The sequence below is a fragment of the Mus caroli genome, unplaced genomic scaffold, assembly GCF_978045245.1.
Source record: "Mus caroli unplaced genomic scaffold, Mus_caroli_1 scaffold_5, whole genome shotgun sequence".
NCBI classification, from domain to species: Eukaryota; Metazoa; Chordata; class Mammalia; order Rodentia; family Muridae; genus Mus; species Mus caroli.
The window spans coordinates 100,316,903-100,332,751 of NW_028227260.1; the positions used below are offsets into that span (position 1 = coordinate 100,316,903).

At 39.7% G+C, this 15,849-nt stretch overlaps 1 pseudogene; it reads right to left on the reverse strand.

The window, feature by feature from the left end:
* Positions 1-3,263: 3,263 nt before the first annotated feature.
* Positions 3,264-4,691, reverse strand: LOC110286233 (dnaJ homolog subfamily A member 1 pseudogene; annotated as a pseudogene).
* Between the last annotated feature and the right edge of the window lie 11,158 nt (positions 4,692-15,849).

Below are 15,849 nucleotides of genomic sequence, written 5' to 3' on the forward strand. Positions count from 1 at the left end.
CAGAGAAGATGCTCCAACTTGTAATAAGGACACATGCTCCACTATGTTCAGAACAGCCTTATTTATAATAGACAGAAGCTGGAAAGAACCCAGATGCCCCTCAACAGAGGAATGCATACAGAAAATGTGATACATTTACATAATTGAGTACTACACAACTATTAAAACAATGAATTTATGAAATTCTTAGACAAATGGATGGATCTGGAGGATATCATCCCGAGTGAGGTAACATCCACAAAGGAACACACATGATATGTACTCACTGGTAATATCTGTGGATATTACCCCAGAAACTCAGAATACCCAAGATAAAATTCACAGACTACATGAAGCTCAAGAAGAAGGAAGACCAAAGTGTGGATACTTTGATCCTTCTTAGACGGGGGATCAAAATACCCATGGAAGGAGTTACAGAGACAAAGTGTGGAGCAGAGACTGAAGGAAAGACTATCCCAAGACTGCCCCACCTGGGGATCCATCCCATAAACAACCACCAAACCCAGACACTATTGCTGATGCCAACAAGTGCTTGCTGACAGGAGCCTGATATAGCTGTCTCCTAGGAGACTCTGCCAGTGCCTGACAAATACAGAAGTGGATGCTCACAGCCATCCATTGGAGAAAACACAGGGTCCCCATTGAAGGAGCTAGAGAAAGTACCCAAGGAGCTGAAGGGGTCTGCAGCCCCATAGTGGAAACTACATTTTAAAACACAGTCTTGGGGTAATAGTGCTACTGAGCAGAGGGGACATGCAACTAGTTTCCAATGATAAAAAGTTGAGAGTATGTGGTCCATCTAGTTTGTTTACTCCATTTCAAAGAGAAACTTATGGAAGGATTATTCTTCACACTTCACTTGTGCTCAACCCCTTACAGTTTGATGTCTGTTAACAAAATTCCTCTGTAAAGGATTTCACTTGTCAAAAAATGATGCCTTCAGACTTTTTCCTCTCATCAGGCGGTGCACCTCTCATCTTTTGCTTCCTTGACACTCCATTAAGTAACTTCTCATTTTTGACCCTCTTATAGAAACTTATCCTCTAATACCCCTGTTTTCTAACTGCACACATATTTTTCAACTTCAGGTTTTCATTTTTTATCTTTCTCTTGAACATACAAACTAAAGTTATTTTGAAATCCATATCTAAAAGTAAATTCATGTTTGATTTGATCTTTGTTTAAAATATAATTACAAAGTATGTTATTAGATAAAATTGAATGTGGACTAGTTCACTATCCAATGATTATTATAAAGTATTTTTTGAGCTTTTATATTTGTATATATTCTTCAGCTAACTTTAAAAACACTGCTATTGAGTGTTAAAACAAAAACATTAGCCAAGTAGTGAGCATAGGTGTCTTAGTCAGGGTTTGTATTCCTGCACAAACATCATGACCAAGAAGCAAGTTGGGGAAGAAAGGGTTTATTCGGCTTACACTTCCATACTGCTGTTCATCACCAAAGGAAGTCAGGACTGGAACTCAAGCAGGTCAGAAAGCAGGAGCTGATGCAGAGGCCATGGAGGGATGTTCTTTACTGGCTTGCCTCCCCTGGCTTGCTCAGCCTGCTCTCTTATAGAACCAAGACTACCAGCCCAGAGATGGTCCCACCCACAGGGGCCTTTCCTCCTTGATCACTAATTGAGAAAATGCCTGACAGTTGTATCTCATGGAGGCATTTCCTCAACTGAAGCTCCTTTCTCTGTGATAACTCTAGCTGTGTCAAGTTGACACAAAACTAGCCAATACAACTGACCCCTTGTCAACTTGACACACAAACACATCACTAGTAAGCCTCAACCCTTACATTCTTATTCATCCCCAAGGTCTAAATAACTTTAAATGTCCCACAGTCTTTACATATTCTTAAAATTTCAATCTCTTTAAAATATACATCTCTTTTAAAAATCCAAAGTCTTTTTACAATTAAAAGTCACTTAACTGTGGGCTCCACTAAAACAGTTTCTTCCTTCAAGAGGGAAAATATCAGGGCACAGTCACAATCAAAAGCAAAAACCAATCTCCAACCGTCCAATGTCTGGGATCCAACTCACGATCTTCTGGGCTCCTCCAAGGGCTTGGATCACTTCTCCAGCCATGCCCTTTGTAGCACACACGTCGTCCTCTGGGCTCCAGATGCCTGTACTCCACTGCTGCTGCTGCTCTTGGTGGTCATCTCATGGTACTGGCATCTCCAAAACACTGCATGACCCCTTCAGTCCTGGGCCTTCAATTACAACTGAGGCTGCACCTTCACCAATGGCCTTCCATGGCCTCTCACAGTGCTTAGCCTCAGCTGCTCTGCATGACCCCTTCATGCCTTCAAAACCAGTACCACCTGGGTGACCCTTACACATTACCAAGTCCCGCTGCAGAAGGAGTACAACCTTGCCTATCTCTGGAACACAGCCTCTTTGTGCTTTCAGAAAACACTTCCTAGAAGATGTCACCTCAACGATGCTGGTCTCTTCTTAATCACCGCTAATTTCTTAGCTCCAGCTAACCAGCATCAATAGTCCCAGTAATGCAAAGTTTTTGCTTTAGTAGTTCTGGTATCTTGTTAATCACAGCTGATTCTTAAGCCCCAGCTAACCAGAACTACAAAATCTTCACAATCAAAACAGCAATGGCCCTGAAAAGAGTCTTTAATTTTCCCTCTGAAATTTCACAAACCAGACCTCCATCTTCTGCACTGTTCTCAACATTATCTTCCAAGCTCCTACACAACATCTGACAGAGCTCTTAACAACGAATGGATCTTCAAGCCCAAAGTTCCAAAGTCCTTCCACAGTCCTCCCCAAAACATGGTCAGGTTGTCACAGGAATACCCCACTCTGCTGGTACCAATTTGTCTTAGTCAGGGTTCTATTCCTGCACAAACATCATGACCAAGAAGCAAGTTGGGGAAGAAAGGGTTTATTCGGCTTACACTTCCATACTGCTGTTCATCACCAAAGGAAGTCAGGACTGGAACTCAAGCAGGTCAGAAAGCAGGAGCTGATGCAGAGGCCATGGAGGGATGTTCTTTACTGGCTTGCCTCCCCTGGCTTGCTCAGCCTGCTCTCTTATAGAACCAAGACTACCAGCCCAGAGATGGTCCCACCCACAGGGGCCTTTCCCCCTTGATCACTAATTGAGAAAATGCCTGACAGTTGTATCTCATGGAGGCATTTCCTCAACTGAAGCTCCTTTCTCTGTGATAACTCCAGCTGTGTCAAGTTGACACAAAACTAGCCAATACAATAGGATTTTATACTTCCCTAACATTTCCTCCTTCCTAAAAAGTGCCACTCACTGGCCCCATTAAAGGGTTTGACACAGAGCACACCTCTGGGGTGGTGATCATCATCTTTATGTTTCTCTTTTATAATGGCACCATTTTTCCTGATTTGGATCAAAGTTCACTAGTTCTATATGATCTATTTCTTTAGGCTCTTCTACTTCTTTCCTCTCTGCAAGGAGTTTTTCAAGCAGACAAAGAAAATCTTTCCAGGAAAGCTTAACTTAGAGTCAGTGATTAGGCATCCATCTTCACGTGGTTAACAATATATTGCCATATGTTCATTGTGCACACATTTTGTATCTCTGTGCTTGACATTATGATCTGAATTAGAGGTGAGGATTATGGTTTCCTGTTCAATGACAGACATTGGCTCCTGGAAGCCACTGAATGCTTCTACAAGCTGTAAGTTCCTATATATGAAAAGGTCTTCTCAACTTCAAGTAAAAACAGCATGGCTATTTTGATCTAGCACAGTAATAATATCTCCTGACTTTAATCCTGATTTGTGGTCTCCTTTTCCATGGAATATTATCTTCTGGCTGTCTTTCATGCCTTTGTCAGTATGAACTTCTAAAATCTTCTTCTCCCAGACCATCTTTCTTCCATTGCAGTTTTTAGAACTGTCATTAGGACTGGTCTGTTCTTCATGATTCTGCCACTCCATGCACATAGACCAATTTTACTGAGCCATTTCTGGTCCCATCTGATGAATCTGAGAAGTCTGGAAATCTCAGCCATAAATGAATTTGCATGTTAGTACCTCTGAATTTCTGACAAATACTTCTCTTCCTTTCTTACCATTTCCACCTTCACTTTTGTTACCAATCACTTTCTTTTGCTGAGACAATTTTCTTATTGTACTATTATATAAGTCTTCATGATTGTTGAGAGCCTACACATACCATTTTTACCATTTTAATGCTCTTTCCTCTAAAGAACATACCAAAGATGTCTATCCAGGAGCCAAAAGCATAGCCACCTGTTCCATCTTCTTGAAGTGCCTGTTCTCCTACCTACTGTGTCACATAACCCCCCTTTCCCTTGGCATTAGAATCAGCAGGAAAAGCCGGGCGTGGTGGCGCACGCCTTTAATCCCAGCACTCGGGAGGCAGAGGCAGGCGGATTTCTGAGTTTGAGGCCAGCCTGGTCTACAAAGTGAGTTCCAGGACAGCCAGGGCTACACAGAGAAACCCTGTCTCGAAAAACCAAAAAAAAAAAAAAAAAAAAAAAAAGAATCAGCAGGAAATTCATCAGTTTGAGAATCTGTTTAGATTTTATGCCCTCATTTGAATTCTTATCAAGGTAGTGCTTCAAGGACAGTCTCCTATAAGCTTTCTCACATCTTCCTGGATGACTCTGGGTTTGATACCTCCCATACACTCTAGTAAGTAGTTTCTTTCACCATTGTTTTGTTTTTGTTTTTTTTTTCTTTTTTATTGTCAGTGAGTAGGCTGACACCAGAGAGAAGTAGAAAGCAAAACATAGGAGGATGCATCCTGAGCAGCTACTCAATGTTTCTTAGCCTCTCGCTGAGAAGTCTGGAAATCTCAGCCATAAATGATTTTAAGAGTGATAAGGGTATTAGAGATTAATAAGTAAAATATTTTTAGATGTAGGAGATAAATGTGGAAATACTGATGTAGATAGAAAGTGTCATGATGGCAGGAACTCATGTTTTAAAAGTTTATAAAAAATAAACACACAAAAGAAAGCAGGCAAAATAAAATATTGAATATTAATTTAGGAGTTCCATTAACAATTTTTCATTGTATCACTATGTAGTTTTCATAATATTTGGAAAATATAATAGTAAATAATTAATCAAGAGAGTTCATAACCTTACTATCAGCCCCAGACCATTTTCACTTCCTCACTGGTAGCTTATTTGATAGTGTAGTGAACTCCTAGTCTAGGAGCCAGATCTCTCATCAGTTGCCCTATGTAACTGGGTAGATATTTGCTGATTCATCCATTTTTTTGACATTTATATTTGAACTCGGAGGATCTTGTAACAGCTGAAGGTATATGTTCCAAGACATAGAAGCATTAGTTTTCATGTTGTATGTCATATTAAGTTTTGTCATAAACCAAAAATACAGTAGATGAGCTAAGAAGGCCGTAGGTAGAGAGTAGAAGGTTCCTGTTACACAATACTTTTCATGATAATTTCTATGTGAATCATAGGATTTTTGTTGTTGCTGGTGAGCTAATACCATCTCCATGGCTGCAAGTATTTGCTAAGTTCAGAGAAAATTCTGCTAAATAGAAGATGATCTAACTTTCTTTGTAAATATTTAATACATTTTTAATGGGTTCTGACTTTTGGCTACTATTATGAGATGCTTTCTTTAACATAGACGTTTATGAAACAAACCTTGTGAAATTGTATTTATAACTTTTTGGCCTTGACAGTTTTGTTCTTCCTTAAAGTACATATTTATTTTTTTTATTTTATGTGTATGTGCGAATGCCTTCATATATTCACATACATCATGCCTGGTATCTGGAAAAACCAGAAGAGAACACTGGGTCCCTGGAACTGTCAGTTCTGAGTCATACAACAAGGCTGCTGGAAACCAAAGTTGGCTTCTCTACAAAAGCAGCAGATACTCATAACTGTTGAGCCATCTCTTTGGCTCAACTGAGTCAGTTTTAAGTAACGCAAAGTAATAGACTTTATTGATACCACACTACTAATATTCATAATATATCAATCAAATTAAAAAGGAGGCAGATGGATGGAACTAGAAAATATCATCCTGAGTGATGTAACTCAAACCCAAAGGGACATCCATGTTATATACTCACTGATAAGTGGATATTAGCCAAAAAGTTCAGAATACCCATGATACAGCTCACAAACCTTATGAAGGTTAACAAGAAGGAAGGTCCAAGAGTGGATGCTTCAATGCCACTTAAAAAGGAGAACAAAATAATCACAAGAGGCAGAGGGAGGAATGTCCTGGAGGGGAGAGGGAGGAGAAAAGGGGGGTGGGTTCAGGTATAGAATGACACAGAAGAGAAGCCAGCAGTCCAGGAGAATGAATTGAAATATGCAGCTGTTGATGTGGGGGAGGGGAGGAGAGGGAAACACTAGAAAGTCCAAGACACCAGAGATGTGGGAGGCTCTATGACCCAATGGGGATGACAGCCTAAATGCCCAGCAGTAGGGAGATGAAACCTGAAGAGAACACCTCCAGTAAATAGATAGACATGGCCCCCAGCTTAGGAATGAGGCCACCTACCGATCTTAAAATTTTTGACACAGAATTGTACCTGTCTAAAGGAAATGTAGGGACAAAAATGGAGTAGAGACAGAAGGAAAGGCCCTCCAGTGCCCCAACTTGGGGTCCATTCCATGCGCAGGCACCAAACCCTAACATTATTGCTGATGCCATGATGTGTTTGCAGACTGGAGCCTGGAATGACTGGCTGTCCTCTGAGAGGCTCTACCAGCACCACACTGAGCCTGGAGACCCCTATGGAAGTGTTAGGGGAAGACTGAAGTTACTGAAAGGGTTGGAAACTCCAAAGGAAGAACAATAAAACAGTATCAACTAACTGGACCCCTCAAAGTTCCCAGGAACTAAGCCATCAAGCAAAGAACATACATGGGCTGGTCTGTGGCCCCTGCTACATATATAGCAGAGGACTGCCTTGTCTGGCCTCAGTAGGAGGAGATATACTTAGTCCCATGGAGGCTTGATGCCCCAGAGAAGAGGGATTCTAGAGAGGTGAGGGTGGGAGTGGGTGGGTGGATGAAGGAGCACCCTCTTAGAGGTGAAGGGGAAAGGAGATGGGGTGGGGTAATCATAGAGGGGGACCAGGAAGGGAGACAACATTTGAAATGTAAATAAATAAAATAAAAATTTAAAAAGCCAGCCGGGCGTGGTGGCGCACGCCTTTAATCCCAGCACTCGGGAGGCAGAGGCAGGCGGATTTCTGAGTTCGAGGCCAGCCTGGTCTACAAAGTGAATTCCAGGACAGCCAGGGCTACACAGAGAAACCCTGTCTCGAAAAACCAAAAAAAAAAAAAAAAAAAAAAAAAAAAATTAAAAAGCCCTTTAAAAGAAAATGTATAGATTAGTGTCTTGAAAAATTAATTTTGTATAAAAATCACTAAACGTTTTACAAGGTGAAGTTTTGTCAATCTCTTTATTTAAGATTCAGATTAAGATTTTAGCTTACTTTAAACAAGATACACCAAGATGCATTTGATGAATGATTCATAAGGATTTCATATGAATTTCATATGCATTTTATATGACTCCTAGGTGGGCTTCAAAGTGAGTTTTTTTTTAAATGATTAAAAGTACGTAAAATATAGTTCAAGACAGACATCAAAGTTAGAAAACATTTATTGGTATTTGAATACTTCTGTCATGAATTTAGCTTCTTAAAATGGATTTAAAATATAATTAGGAACAGATAAAATATTTGTAAATTTAAAAAAAGCTGGGCAGTGGTGGTGCACGCCTTTGATCCCAGCACTTGGGAGGCAGAGGCAGGCGGATTTCTGAGTTCGAGGCCAGCCTGGTCTACAGAGTGAGTTCCAGGGCAGCCAGGGTTACACAGAGAAACCCTGTCTTGAAAAATCCAAAAAAAAAAAAATAAATAAATAAAAATAAAAATAAAAAAAAAAGTGTATGGGATAGACACAAGGCTCAGCAGTAAAGAACAGACACTGCTTTTACAGAAGACCCCAGTTTTGTTGTCAGCACTCACAATGAGAGCCTGTAATTCCTGCTCCTGGGAATGTCATGCACCCTTCTTGCTTCCGTGGGCACCAGCTGCACTCACATGCTGGGTATACACACAAACAATTATCTTAACAACCTTTAAAATGTGCTATTGCTAATTTTGGTGGGTAGACATTTATTTCCTTATTAATTGAATATGTACCACAGATCAAAGTACATTTCTGCTCAGCAGGTTTCTTAAGTTTATTAAACTAACGTTTTTATAGTGACACTGAGATCTAGCTGTTTTCTATTAGTATTGCTAGTTTGAAAACAACCTCCACTTAGATATTGATTTTAATGTTAAAAATCTGATTAAATTCACATGGGCATGTGCTTTAGTATTATTAACATCCAAAGTGTTTCTTAAATCTCATGAATTGGATCAAGAAAATCAAAGAATTATTGGATATTTTCTTTGAAGCTTCAAATGACCCTGTTTTAAGTGTCATCTTTTAATTCTCTGATTAGTTCTACTAATGGAAAAAAACACATTAAGTACTGTGGCATTATTTTTCCCCAAAGTACTAGAAAATTTGGAACAAAAGAAGATTAACTATATCAGGTATTTTGTCTAAAAACCATGCTTCCCAGAATCATTTATAGACATACCTTCTGAAACGGAACATTTTCCTTGGGGAGATTGTTTATAAAGTAAGTGCTCACATTTCAAGGTAATACTCATGCTTTCTTAGACTAATTACATATTTTCATTTCTTTCTTTATTTTTTGAGATTATACTTACATTATTTATTCCTGTTTTTCACTTCTTCCTTTTATTTTCTCCCTGTAACCTTTCCATGCACCCTACCTTCTTTTGTCTCATTTAATTCATGGCCATGTATATATACATACATACACACACACATATATATAATTACACACACATATACACATATATGTATATACATGTGTATACATATATATGAAATACATTTATGAAATATATATTTCTAAATATATAAGTGCAACTTGCTCAGTCTGCATGATGGTACTTATATGTATATATTACAGAGCTGATCTTTTGGTATTTGCATAATCACTTGGTGTGCTCTTCCTTGGGGAAGAATATTCTTTCCACTTTCAATATTCCTTATATGCCTATTGTACTTTGTGTAGGATTGAGGCCTCATGGGCTTTTCCCCATCCACTGTGGTATGTCTATTGTTGTCCTTGTTAAGTTCATGTTTAAGTAGTCATTTGGCAAGACTTACTAGGTGTCACGGATGCCCTTCCTAGGAGACACAATTTAACAGCCCACTCCCTGATACTCTGACTCTTACTGAGCCCTCTTCTGAGCCTTAGATATAGGAGTTATTTTGTAGATGGGTCCATTCAGAATGGTGCTCTTGCAACTCTACATTTTGACTGGTTGTAGTTTTCTGCAATGATCTCCATCTGTTGTAAAAATTTTTCTTGATAAAGGATGAAGACATTTATGCTTGGGTACAATGACAAATGATTTGAATGCAGTTAGCGATTATACTGGTTTAGTATATCAGTAATTGCACGTTCTCCTCTGAGACCCATGACTTCACTAGTCCAGGGTAGTTGGCTAGCTTTCTAGTTTTCTGTTTTCTAGTTTCTAGATTTCTAGTTTTCTAGTTTCTAGCTTTCTAGCTTTCCAGGCATGATTTTCCTCAGGTTGAATGAGTTCACTTAGAGAGCTGTTGTTTACTGTCAAGATGTGCATGACATTACTAAACCCTTAAGGTTACCATTAAGGTTGCTCATTGTTGTGGTCCATAGGCATTCTAACTGCCTACAGCTGTTGGTTGCTTCTCTCTTTAGGAAGCTTGTACAGTGAATTTTCATACCATGAAAGTTAGTTCTTAGGCTTTCAGGTTAGATCAAGCTCTGGGGCCTCTGATTCCTGTACCCAAAGCACACTGGTGTCTTTAGCAATAGGCACTTCCATTCTGCCTTTGGAGAGGAGATGTAACCAAGGTCAACAACTGTTTTGGAAGCCTCCAAATTGTACCATTGATGACAATGTTGGTTTGTGATTTGTTGCGGGAAATATTAAAAAAGTAAACCCGCCAACTCTCTGTAGGGTTAGACCATGCTCACTGCCAACTCTATGGAGCTGTGCCAGGTGATCTCACCTGAGCCGTTTCTTGGCCTGCCAACTCTCCTACCCCCAAAAGCCATCTCTAGGATGGGGCCCCAAGTTCCTCTTGCTAACACGTCTGTCGTGTCATCTCAACACATAATTACTGAGTAGAATCAAGACTCTTAAGCTCATAGTTAACCAATTAGATTTATGTATCCATAAAAATCACAATTTACAAGATGCCAATACAGTAATTTCAGAGCCAATTGATAATGATAAAGCTTTAACCCAATTATTCGAACCTTTTGATAACACCACATCAGCCTCCATTCTGGTTTTCTCTCCTCCTCTGATCTTTCTGTCTCTCTGTCTCTCTGTCTCTGTCTTTCTCCCTGAAACTCTTAGCTTCACCTCCCTTTTCCCTGTCCAATCACAGACCTCCTCTGCATTAATGTAATTGGACAGGGAAAATCCTGTGATAGTGATTTTCTTTCTTAGATGTTGGACCAAGCCAAATATACTTAGACATAGGAGGTTCATAAGGATGAAGTGGACACATTTTTTGAGAGCAGGAGAACAGTGGAATAAGACAAGGAGAGATAAACATGCAACTGAGATGGTCACTGAGGGGAAGTCATCTTTACCCACACAATTTTCAAATGCTTTCCCAGACTGACTTCTGAGGATAGTTTTCTGTAATCTGAGAGTGGAAAATTGTACTTCCTTATTCCCATGTATATATAATTAGTTATTTTTAAAATGTTCTGATTTCTCTATTACTGATATAGATATTAACAGAATAAGAAGGATGTTTTCTCTAAATTCCAATCATCTCTTATGCCCCACCCTCTTCCCAAAACATATTTTGTAACTGTAACCCCTTTAATTCATCTTTTGGGCATACATTGAGTTTGATAATTAATAGTTGATCTCTTTCAGACCGCTTTTATGTGAGAAAAGTCATTGCCAAAGACTTTCTCTTACAGGATTTCATAGATAATGTGCTAGTATCTTACAAAGAAAAGTGGAATAGCATTGATAAAAGGAACAGGAGCTGTGAATTAGCATCAAAGCTATGTCACCTGGGAAAATTTATTTCCCTTTTCAGAAACTTGAGTTTCTCATCTGTGAACTAAGGAAGCCAACCTGTGACACCTTACCCTAATCTCTTAAGTTTCGCATGAGGAACAGTTCCATACTTTTCTAGAATGGTAGAAAGATTATATTTTATATTATGCAACATCCTTAACAAGGATTGAGATGATGTATGCTAGTCAAACACGTTAACATTTCACTAGCAAAATATATGGACATCAGCATCAAATTGGATAAAGGCTATAAAAAGCTTACTTCCAGATCAGGTCAGATTTTTGTCTTTCAGTAGAAAGGGCATTCATTGGGTTTGCTCTCTTGATATCACCTGCCATGTGAAGAGAAGCAGAAGGATGAGTCCAGCTAGACAGTAAAGGGGGCTGTGTTTGTGAGATGAGAATGCACTTGGTATATGTGGAAGAAAAAAGCAGATAGGGAGGGCAGCTGAAGGACATTGTAGGGTACACAGTCATCTGAGGGAATTATGGTCAGATCACCGATCCTGCTGGCCTATGGTAGGAAATAGTTTTTCATGATAAACACAGAAAAAATATTTTTGCTGTCTTCAGGCAGAAGAGTAACAAGTCGAACTAAGTGTGAATGTGTTTGCTGGCGATTATGCAAAGAATGCCGATGAAAATAGAGAGGCCCAGGGAGTGAGCAGAAAACCAGGAGCTAGAGCTGAGGCAGTCTCAAGAACAAAAAGTAAATATTTTCCCATATTTTTTTAATTAGGTATTTTCTTCATTTACATTTCAAATGCTATCCCAAAAGTCCCCTATACCCTCCCCCTCCCCGCCCTGCTCCCTGACCCACCCACTCCCATTTCTTGGCCCTGACGTTCCCCTGTACTGGGGCATATAAAGTTTGCAATACCAAGGGGCCAAAAAGTAAATTTTGAGGAGGGTGTCATCAACTGTGCTAAAAACTGATGAAGAGCTGAAGAAAATGAAAATCAGGAAATGCAACTGCACTTGGCCATGCTTACCTCAGATAGTCTCAGTGGAGAAATGAGGGCCAAAAGCCTCTTGGAGCGAGTTGCAGAAAGGAAGTTAAGCTGCAGGAAAGAACAGCAAGAGTGCTGGGACCATGGCTGGAGATATGGGTCAAGCGGACAGGCAGTGCTGTGATCTCAAGTACAGGGCCAGGTCATGGGTGAGAGCTAGTTAGAAAGCCAGTCAGAGGGGACAGAGGATGGAAGAATATCAGGGCCTGATATAAAATAATGTGGCCAACTACAGGTGATAGACTCCAGACCCAGTTGATGCTGCTACGACTGCCAATAATAATTCATGTCATCTCAAAAGCCTGCTTCAGGCTTTCTCTTGTAAATGTAACTAGGATTGTGCTAATTAAAAACATTTGGGAAAATGTCATTGTCTGAATACAAATGCTTCCCAGCTCATCAATCCCATGAGGTCACCTCTTCCCTTGGCCAGTTTTTATCTGAGGTAATTTATCTGTTACTTAAAAATCCCTAAACTTACCTTAAACCTGTCTGTTTTGTTGCCTTGCTCATGTTGTCAATGCTCATCCTTATGAAATTAAAATAATCTGACACTTCTCAAAGTTTGTCAGCAGACTCCAGGTTTCTTTCTCTGGGAGAGATTATGAATTGAAGGCATTCAGCTCTCCTTGTGCATGATGTAAAACAGGGCAACTGCACTTCTTAGTCAACTATTTGGCTAGCAGGGTGAGTCATAGTCATTGGCCAAGTATTTCCCCATGCAAAACTGTGGGGAGTTTGCCAGGGAGGCAGCATGCCTGCTATACCCTTCCAAGGATTTTTGTTTATTTGGAGAGATGACTATCATTTCCACCATGTGCCAGGTATTCTGCTGAGCATGCTCTCCACATGATACTACTCAGCCTTATCTGTGAAGTACATTCTCTTAGCATTTCCCGTCACAGATAAGGAGACAGGATTGTGCAGCTAAAATAACTTGCCTCCAAACACAATATTAGGAAGTATTAGAGCCCAAATTCTGGCGTATCACTGTTTGACAGAAATGTTGACAGTGAAAGAAATGTGCTGTGTCTGTACTACCCAGCAAGTCATTAACCACATGCAACTGTTGAATAGGATAAATGTTGCTGTGTAAGTGAGGAACTGTGTCTTGAATTTTAATTAAATTGTTAGGAATGCATCCCTGGAGTGTTGAATGTAATCTATAGTCCTTAGAATACATGGTAACCAAAGGAAATTATGACAAAAAGAAACACCTGAAGCTGAGAAATCATTTAGTGCCTGTGACAGAGGCTCTTAACTGTCCTAATTCTGTGGTACTTTAATACAATTCCTCATGTTGTCATGACCCCTGACCATAAAATTATTTCGTTGATACTCCATAATTGTAATTTTGCTACTGTTATGAATCATAATGTAAATATCTGATATGTGATCCCTGTGAAAGCTTTCCTTGTCCTCCAGGGGGTTGTGACCCACAATTTGAGAACAGCTAGACTATGTTGGTTAGCTTAGCAGTTGTTCTCCACCATCAACTAGGATATTAAAGCCATAGAAAGTTGTGTATTGCCTAAACACTTTGTCTCTGCCTCTCTGCCCTTCCCTGTATAAAGAGATTTGTCTTGTAATCTATGAATGAGATGCTAAGGAATTCAGGGTACCCTTCTCAGTAAAGCAGTGAAACTGTTGTTAATTTGTTGTTTGTTACGACAGGGCCTCTCTGTGTAAGCCCAAGTTTACCTGAAATGTGCAATCGTTCTGTGGCAGACCCCCGAGTGTTAGAATTACAGGCATACGTCATCATGCCTAACAATAAATCACTGTTTATATCGATCTCTCTTCTTGGTTTGTCTTTAGGGAATGAAAAGTATTTCCCTAAGGTTTTTATAATGCTGTTTTTCTATTCAGGTCCTTGGACTTGAAACTTCCCCATATATGTAGCACTGTGGTGTCTGAAGCATTCTCTCCAGGCTCTCCAAGTGCTGAATAACAAAGCCTATATGTTAGATATTGTGCTTGCATCTTTTTACCACAGAGCACCAGAATTTTAAATGATGTGATTCTTAACTTTCTGCCTGATCCTTTCTGTGATTTAGGAGAAGCTGTGAAGGGTCAGCAGCCCCCTTGCTCTAATCCCCTTACTCTGATTCACTTTGTTTTATGCTCTGCTTTCACATTCTCACTCAGAAACCACATATTTATATTATGCTTGGTAGCTTGCACTCAGATTCCTCCTGCCTGAATACACACACACACACACACATATATATATATATATATATGTATGTATATATGTGTGTGTATATGTATGTGTATGTATATGTATGTATATATTCTTTTGTGGCTGGCCTTCATTCTTTCTGCTCAAACTTTACTATTTGAGCATGGAAAATGTCTTGTCTTTCAACCATGCAATAGATGTATGCTTTCAGAATTTGGCCAGTTTGACTCTTAAAATTAAAACTCAAAATTTTCTGTGTATAAAAGTCTCTAATCCTCACATTGACACAGAATTTTGATAAGAAATAAGGGTTAATCATGTTGTGTCATTGTTAATAGAGTCATAGTCATTTATCCAATATGCACTATTTCTTGCATCCTCCCCAAGCACCTTGATATTTTGGCTATGAAATTTACTTTGTTGGCTAAAATATCTTTATCATTTTAGGTTTTCATAGGTGTAAAAATAGTCTTGAATTTTGCACTTCAGTCAGATGAAATCGTTTCCTTTCTTTTTATTTATTCTTCTCTCAAACATTACATTTCAAGCAGAGTTTCCCCTTTCTCCATTCCTCCCTGTCCTCTTCTCCTCTCTTCCCCAGATCCACTCCTCCTCTGTTTCTCTTCAGAAAAAAGTGAGCCTCCCAGGGATCTCAACTGAGCATGACATAAGAAGTTACAGTGAGCCTAGGCACAAACCATTATATTAAGGCTGGACAAGGCAACTCACTAAGAGGAAAAGTGTCCCAACAATAGGCAAAAGAGTCAGAGACAGCACACACTCCCACAGTTAGGGACTAGGGATGGTTCAGTTGGTAAATTACTTACTTACCTTGCAAACAGGAGTATTTTCTTTTTCTTTTCCTTTTTTTTTATTAGGTATTTTCCTCATTTACATTACCAATGCTATCCCAAAAGTCCCCCATACCCTCCCCCCCTACTCCCCTACCCACCCACTCCCACTTTTTGGCCCTGGCATTCCCCTGTACTGGGGCATATAAAGTTTGCAAGTCCAATGGGCCTCTCTTTCCAGTGATGGCCGATTAGGCCATCTTTTGATACATATGCAGCTAGAGTCAAGAGCTCCGGGGTACTGATTAGTTCATAATGTTGTTCCACCTATAGGGTTGCAGATCCCTTTAGCTCCTTGGGTATTTTCTCTAGCTCCTCCATTGGGAGCCCTGTGATCCATCCAATAGCTGACTGTGAGCATCCACTTATGTGTTTGCTAGGCCCCGGCGTAGTCTCACTAGAGACTGCTATATCAGGGTCCTATCAGCAAAATTTTGCTAGTGTATGCAATGGTGTCAGCGTTTGGAGGCTGATTATGGGATGGATCCCTGGATATGGCAGTCTCTAGATGGTCCATCCTTTTGTCTCAGCTCCAAACTTTGTCTCTGTAACTCCTTCCATGGGTGCTTTGTTCCCAATCTAACCAGGAATATTTTTCAACAGCAAATGACTCTCAATGTCTTTTTCCTTTATCTTAATG